The sequence below is a fragment of the Melospiza melodia genome, unplaced genomic scaffold, assembly GCF_035770615.1.
Source record: "Melospiza melodia melodia isolate bMelMel2 unplaced genomic scaffold, bMelMel2.pri scaffold_28, whole genome shotgun sequence".
Classification (NCBI taxonomy): domain Eukaryota; kingdom Metazoa; phylum Chordata; class Aves; order Passeriformes; family Passerellidae; genus Melospiza; species Melospiza melodia.
The window spans coordinates 6,852,605-6,858,604 of NW_026948600.1; positions in this window are offsets into that span (position 1 = coordinate 6,852,605).

Consider the following 6,000-nt stretch of genomic DNA (forward strand, 5'->3'; position numbering starts at 1 on the left):
AATAATCAATAGGATGCATGAGGTGTTTTGTCCTGGCTTCCCTGCCAGGTAAAGAAAGGCAAATTATTGTGCAATGGCAGCAAGACACTGCTAATAGGCTCTGACAACAAAGCAGATATGTTTTGCTTGCTCCCTGGGATCCTTTGATGCCACAGAAGCACACCCCCAGTTTCAGAGTGAAATGGTATTTTTCTGTGGCCCCACATTCTCCTCTTGCCTCTTGTGTTCAGCTGACAGCACTGTGCAGTGTCAAGTGAGGTAAATCTCCCTCTTTGCTGAGTAGGTAATGCCTTCTCGTGCAGGGATTGCACCTGATGAGTTTAAGGTATCAGTCTCTTCTGGTAACGCTCTTCCTGTGCTTGTTCACTTTTGTTTTGTTTCCTTCCTTCATTCCTTCCTTCCTTAGGCATTATGGACAGGAGATGGTGAAGATGTTGCTCAATCATCAACAATTTAAAACAGTTTTGGAACAATCTCTTTCCCCCATGACCTGGAAGATATTCTGACAAGAATTAAGAAGAAAATAAGTGCTTGGCAGGAGAAATGTCTCCTTTGTGCAAGTATTGCCACTGCTAATATGAGATCAAACATACCCAATCTGTCTTTAGCTCATTCCTCTTCTGCTGAATCATTTTGCTGCTGGGAAAGAGCTGTTAATCCTCAGCCTGTTCATCTGCAGACCACAAAGTAACTGATATTACTAGGGAAAAGTGGGGTTTTGAATATTTTCAATATTGGTCACAAAGAGGAAAGGCAAAGAGGAGAAAATGGATTTACATTTAAGCATAAGCCCCCACCATGCTCTCCCTACCCTGCCCCCCTTAATTCTCACTTAATTAAGTGAGAATTGTGCTTCTGAAGATAATAGAGTCTTTGCAAAGGACACTGGAAGTAGTAGTGCCAAGAAAATTTCCAAATTTACAACAGATGTCCAAGTCAATCCTAGTTACTACAATGACTGTCTGTCTTTTGGGAATACTGCCCTGCTGTCCAGCCATGTGGGGCTGGAAGAAGCTTGGTGAATTCAGCAGCATCCAGTGAAAAATACTTTGTTTGTTTGAGGGAGGCAATTTTATTTTTTCTATCGACATTATAGAAGGGAGCCTGCCTTGTGCAGGCACAGGGAGAGTGAGTGTTGAACCAAATTGACTTCCAACACAGAGGGCCAAGCCCCAGAGAGTCCAGTGATTTCTGCTGCTTCCTTCACGAACACTCGTTGCCTGCCAGTTTGCATTATTCCCATTTATGCTCAAGACTAAGGAATTTGGGATTTTAGACTGCTGCTGAGTCTGGTGGCACCCATAACCTGCCTTGGGCTATTGAAAACAAAGAGTTGGCATCACTGAATCTCTGGTCTGTTTCCATCTGTAAGTTAGGAAATGTTTCCCTAAGCCTTGGTAGCAGTGATCCTGGTTTTAACTTGTGTTTCAAACAGGGAATTTCCTGTTTTATACTCAAAAGATTGATGGGGTTTCTCTGTGTCTTTGTAGGGGATGGAAAACCAGAAGGCTGAAGGCCCATCTGTCAAGGAGCCGGTGAAGGAGAGGAACCATGGCTCAAAGGAGCCCCAGGCCACATTGTCTGCTGGCAAACGGTACTGAGCACTTCTGTCAGATGTGACAAAGCACATGGCAAGCTTTACATGTCTCTTCCTCAGGAAAAACTTTGTGGCAGAGATGACCAATGCCACAGATTGTTTCCTTTCCCTACAAATGCTCTAGGATAAAAAATGTCTACTTGTGCATTGTGCTGAACACAACTTCTCTGGAGGGGTTTCCACAAAAATGGAGAGACAAACAGACACCCATTGGCTGCAGCTCAGACGATCCAGTGCAGCGGCAAGGGCAGTGCTGTGGAGGCTGGGAGAGGGCCAAGTTTCTGACTTGGGACAAGTAAATTCAAACAGGCTTTTTTTTTCATCTGAGTGGAGATTTTTTCAGATGGGTGTTTTGATGAGAAATCTCAGTCTGGAAGCAAGATGCCATTCCACAAGGATGCAGTTCTCATCCATGTGTTTTGGCCTGGCTGAATCATGGTTTTCTTACCCTCAAACAGTACCAAGTTTGAGTAGTAAGTAGCAAGGCAATTCCTGAACAACTTCAGTCAAAAGGTGTCTGAATGTGGACTTTTTGCCTTGATATTCCTGTCCTTCATGTAATTTGCTTGATGGACAGCATGTTTGGTTTCTTTCATCCTATGGTTAAATGCAATCAGCATTTAAGACAGGAATTTGCTCCTTGCTGTCTCTTCATGGCAGTTGCAAAACTACTTGTACCTGTTCTCCTCTGATAGCAGAGGGGATTTATTTAGCTCTGTCCTGCTCAGCAGTGGCAGGAAAGTGACCACATGCCTCAGTAGCACAGCTGGCATCTTCCCGTACTCATGGAAGAGACAGGTTGATCCAGGAGAATTGTTCCCAGTGGGGTTGTTAAGCTGTGAATCTGGTCTCTAGGGAAGCAAATGAAATGTGAGTGTAGTTCTGGGATGTCTGGCTTTTGTTTTTATCTCTCTTACTGATTTTCTGAATCCTTCAAATATGGCCCTGTTCATCTGTTCAGATGCATCTGAGTTGCTTTTCCAGATTGTCATGCCTGGTTGCAGAGACACTTCTCCAGACTTTCCCTATTGTAAGACACACATGTCCCTTATGAGGAGGCATTTAAACTTGGCAGTAGTGTCTCTCTTTCTCCACAAAGCAATGTGACCTGTGTGCCCTGGCAGCCATCTGAAGATAGATCAGATGCATCTCATCCTTGGTTTTCCTGAGTGAGCAGTGGTGAGAATGTCACTTGCAGATTGTCTCCTGTAATGATTGTCATGAGGTCCATGTTGTTCTTCAGACCCTCATGATTTTCCTGCTTGAAATGACATAATTAGGAAAGCTGCTCAAGATGTTTTGCTCACAATTAACTGAAGGATTGTCTGTGGCTGCAGCTGTCTCCATAGAGAGCAGCAGGCACAACTTTCCCAGGCATTGTCCTGGGGAAGGCTCTGAGAAGATCAGAGAAAAGAATGAGAAACAATTCTTATCCTCACTTGCTGCACCTGTTGTTGAGAACATGTGGAATGTGTTATGGAGATTTATTTACCAAAGAGTAGTTTCCTAATTGGCCACTGGTGATGGTGTTTTGGATTCAATTGACCAATCTGGTCTGTCTGTATCAGACAGTCTGTAAGGGCGAGGCGTTTCAGAATAGTATAGTATAGTATAGTATAGTATAGTATAGTATAGTATAGTATAGTATAGTATAGTATAGTATAGTAGAATACAGTGATTGATCAGCCTTCTGGAATCACGGAGTCAATGCTAATTATTTCCACGATAGGGATGCCATGCTACGATAATTATCACCAACAGCTCGTCGTTTGGTTTTATTTTCCAGGGTGAAATCTCCCTCTGATGGAAACTGCCTACCCCGTGCACAAGCCCAGGTCACGTCACCTCCAGCTGTGGAAGAAACGGAGCTGCTCCAGAAGCTTTACCATCTCCTGGAAGCCAAGGGGTTTCAGACAAGGATGGAAGGAGTGGAACTCCTCCTAGACCTGTGCAAAAACAGCCCCCAGCTCATCTCCACTAAGATTGCCCAAGTATGTAGGGTATCTTCACTGCTCCTTTCCTTTAGCTCCTTTCCTAAGCCTGTAGCAGTAAAGTTAAATCAGTGTGTCTTGGCACTCTGTCCTGGCTGTTTGTGACACGCTGGTCCTTCTCACCCAGACAAATGTAATTCAGGTCCAGGCTTCAGGACAAGTTATTTCAGTCCAGCTGTATTTGTCTGGCAGGTGCCTATTGATGCTGTTCATCAGATGATGGCAGAATTTTCTGCTGGTGTAACTGCTGCTCTCTCCTACTCCCATTTGGGTGAAGTGAAGGGAATCCAGCCCCTGAAAGCATGGCAATTGTTCTCTAGACCAAAAATGGGTTTGCATAGGGAAGAGAAGTATCAGGCTCGGTGGGTTTAAACCCAGTTGTTTTTTTTAAGAATACTTCTATATACTCCATCTTGTCTTACACAGGCACAGGTCTGGCTACTCATTTCCATCCTTGTTCCTATTCCTCTTGGTAAAGACAGTGCTCACCCTTCTTGGGGATCTTTTTTTTTCTTTGGAAAAGGAGGAGATCAGCTAAGGGCTCATCTCTGCCTTCTCTTCCCAGTAGCTGCTTTTTCCCTTTTTCCAGGGAAAGGTGCCTGATAATGAGGCTGTCAAGGGACTGAACCTGCTCTAATGAGAGCTGTACAGCACATTACATTTCAGAAGTCCACCTGTTACTTAGAGAAATGGTCTGGATCCTGGAAGAGTTGATCAGAGCCCTGCACTTCTCCAGACACTGGCTCTGAGACAACTCAAACAAAAGAAAACTTAGATCTCCTACAGCCATAGTTTTGGCAAAATCATAATTGCCCTCAGTACTTGAGGCAACTGTATAGAAAACCAGGCATTGTAAACATCTGCTTCCACTCAAAGCAAAGGTACTCTTTAGTATTAATAAATGGAATTGATTCAATTATTTATAGATGGAGAGAAATACCATAGGAACTATTCTGTCCCCAGCCAAACCTCCAGAAAACAGAAGAAAATCTTTCAACTAGCATGAGGTTGTGCCAACATTCCAGTGAGTGGCCCACAGGAAAACAGTGAAATTGTGCAAGCAAGTGCTGACCTGACAGAAAGGATCACTTTCATCTTTGACATTGCTGACTGCTACATCCACTCTTCAAACAAGGACATTTGAATCCAGCTTTCACATTACTTGTTCTCTTCACAGATTTTTGATTATTTTGTCCTGAGAATATCTGACAGCCACAAGACAGTGAAGCAGAGGGCGCTGGACATGCTGGCTGAAATCACAGGAGCCCTGAAAGATGCCTTGAACCCGGTGATCATTGGTTTGGTGGAAGGAACACCAAAGAACCTGAACTCAACGGATCCCAGGGTTCATGGGGCAGCTGTGAAAGCACTGGGAGAATCCATTGCTCATTTGGGTAAGGCTGAGCCCTGGCAGGGACTCTCCTCAACTTCATCTCTGTCTCTCCTGCACAAGAGAGCGCTGAGTGCCTTGACAGCTGCTCTTGTCTGGGGAACCCTGCAGCTGACACCCACCAGTAGCTGTGCAGGTGCAGTCCTTATGCACCATCCCCAACAGGCTGGAATGGGATCAGCATTTCCCAAAAGTCTCAGGAGCCCTTGGCTCTGTGCTGCTTGTCTGAAGGGCAAGTCCTGGGCTACAGCTCTGCTACAGTTCAGAGGCAAAGGGGGTTTGGAGTTTGCTTGGGCCCTGTCTGACTTCCCAAATGAACAGCTTTGCTGTTGGCATGAAGGGACACTGACCCATCAGAGCTTCTGCAGGGCAGCCACCTGCAAGGCTCTACATCAGAGGCATTAGCTGCCTATTTTCCACTTTTCTTCTTCGTCTTCTATGTTCAAAGGGGATCTGATGATTCACCAAGTTCATTTCTTTAGAACAAACAGGTATAAACCCAGCTGTCAAGGATTCCTTGTTCCACATGTTGTTTTGCATGGGGCAAGATGGCTACAGCAATTAACTACATAGGCAAGGGCTGCTGTAAACTCCTTTGCCACACAGATTTCTGTCAGCTCTGACAATGCTGCACTGGGGAAATATGCCTGAAAAAAGGAGTGTTAAAGAGGCAAGTCTTCAAGGGGAGTTTCCACTTTCTCCTCTCCAGCTGCTCTGTGAGGAACTGTCTGACTCAGTGCTTTTCTGTGACCCAAGTATGGGGCTCTTCCTTTTTTGCTCTGGGATGCAAAACCTTTTCACTGCTTCCATGTGACTGAACTCTTGAAGTCCCTGATGTGAAATGTTTTAACACAGCTCCTGCTACAGCAGACAAGTTTGGATTTGCAACTGTGAGAGGAGAGCTTTTCTTTTGGAATTTAAAACCCTGCCAAGTAGGCTGGAAGGAAAGAAGAAAAGGATTCAAAAATCCGCAGAAATGTACTTTATTTTATAAAATGCGGTTGGCTCTGCTCTTTCCCTCC